Raw genomic sequence first — 2,155 nt, 5'->3', positions numbered from 1 at the left:
AATGTTTTATGTTTGGCTATTACTGTGTTGTACTTCCTATGGCAACTTAATGTTTATCTGGTGATACTTCTGGTGTCTCTTCTTTAGTCTATTGTTGTAATATTGTTTAGAGTGACTGTCCTCCAAAGAAAACTGACTCAATAGGTCGACTGCTGTTGGTTTCCTGTTTCCAACCATGAGTGTAACATCCCCAACCGCAAGTCAGGGCAGTTTTTAAAAGAAACGTAACTTCATAATGAGAAGTTGCATGACTTTAAGAAATTGGTCATTTTAACTCACACCACATGTTTTCTCTAAGCCCATTTCAGTAGTATATCATCCACCTTTGATCTAAGTCTTGTTTCTGGTATCACTTCTTTTTTTCAGATTTAATCACTTCCATTGAACAACACTGAGTTATTGTATGTTATCCTGTATTAGTTTCACAGTTCAGTTTAATAATTGCTTCCAGTAAAAACTTAAAAGGCCAATTCCTGTCTTCGATCATTATTGGAAGTGTGTTTAGCTTGCTGCATTTCTAAGCAACACACATAATGAGCGCAAAGAAAGCACAGTGTTTTGGCTTTCGAGACACAGTGATATAATGTTGCTTGTATCTAATTAAAGTCTGGATCTTAAATGTTTCGATGTGGGACAATCACATCACTGAGAAAAGAAATCATGTGTTCAACCACATAACTGGCACAGAATCAACTACTGATGAAGCAAAATATTGTAAAAAGCTGCCACAACACAGTGTATGGTGCTAAAAGGACACTTGAGGAATGAACTCATAAATTCATTAGATGCAAGTTGACCTAAAATCATTATATTTAATGCTGACATCAATACATGCTGCGTGCAAGTCATTATCTTTTTCACTGCAGAAGACTTTATAATCCCAAACCAACCGTGTAGTCTCTGGATAATTGTTAAGAATTACACTGTGTTTATGGAAAATGAAAGAAGCTTTGTTTTTCTTTAATCTTGCAGAGCATTTTATTAAACTTAGACAATACCCGTTAGATTAAAGATTCACTAATTTTGCCTTATTTTTTCCACTTCCTTTTCCATCACCTGACTTCCTGCTGTCTCTTTTACTTCTCACTAATTGGTTGGCCAGTTCACACTTCATTATCTTGATCCATTTCACTTGTGCACTCTAGTCCTATTTAAACACATCCCTCACTGTCATTCATTTTTTCACTTCTACACAGGGCAGCAGAATTGGTAAGAAGTTTATTTTGCACCACAATTTAAACTTAGTTTTGTTGAAACAATATTTCCTTTTTAAAGATATGAGAATAATTTTCTGTGTTTATTTAATCTTGTATTTCTTGTCTTTCAGATATAGACCCATGTGTTTCTTTTCCCCCCCTTGCTTTTCCCCATACACTTCTACAATCCACATTATCAAATAAATATCTTGAGAGTGAATTCAATACCCTATCTATTTAGGGTATTTTCAGATCTGTTATCTAATCTCTCATCTCTCAAGATTACAAAAGGCAAACTTTTATCTGCTAGCTTCTTGATTTTTATACTAAGAGTGAACCCTACAATATTGGTTATCAAAGGGGGGGAATTTCAGATTACTACACTGGCAATTATAAAGCAATTTCGTACTGCAGTGTGGTGGTTCTGAGCACAAACTCCTGTGGTTTAACAAAATAAATGAGAAAAAGAATGTAAACGTGAGCAGAGGTGAGGGACTCCCACAAATAGAAAAACTCAAAAGGAGCTTGATATGATTAATGATCTGTGGAAGTGAGAATGACACTTGGTGTACACAGAGGGTGTGAAGCAAAGAAAGGCTGCAGGCCCCAGCAGGAGCCATTCAAAGTGATAATAACATAAAAAATGCTTTTTAGTTGAATGAATTATCTAAGAGCTTTAAAAATATCAGCTATAAACACAATATGGATCCCACAGTGATTTTAAATCATGTAAAACATCTTGGGAAGTTCAGGCAAAAGAGGATTTACTTATTAGTTTCATTCATACAACAAAGTGTTCTTTTATGTGTCTACTCCTACAGCATTTGTTATGTTGAAAAATTAGCAAAAACTACGGGAAACCATGTATGAACGTCAGTAAGTATGACATGTTGGGCAAAGACACAGTGGAAGAATGAATGTGCAGGTTCTATTTTGGGCTTTTGATTTCAGAGCTCAGA

General features: G+C 35.2%; 1 long non-coding RNA gene across 1 annotated transcript; it reads left to right on the top strand.

The window, feature by feature from the left end:
* Positions 1–1,115: 1,115 nt before the first annotated feature.
* Positions 1,116–1,417, top strand: LOC122970572. The gene is made up of 2 exons (XR_006399254.1): positions 1,116–1,209; positions 1,328–1,417. It is a non-coding gene; the product is annotated as an uncharacterized LOC122970572 (long non-coding RNA).
* The last annotated feature ends 738 nt before the right edge of the window (positions 1,418–2,155 follow it).

Source organism: Thunnus albacares, chromosome 19 (genome assembly GCF_914725855.1).
Source record: "Thunnus albacares chromosome 19, fThuAlb1.1, whole genome shotgun sequence".
NCBI classification, from domain to species: domain Eukaryota; kingdom Metazoa; phylum Chordata; class Actinopteri; order Scombriformes; family Scombridae; genus Thunnus; species Thunnus albacares.
This window is presented reverse-complemented; position numbering and strand designations above follow the sequence as displayed.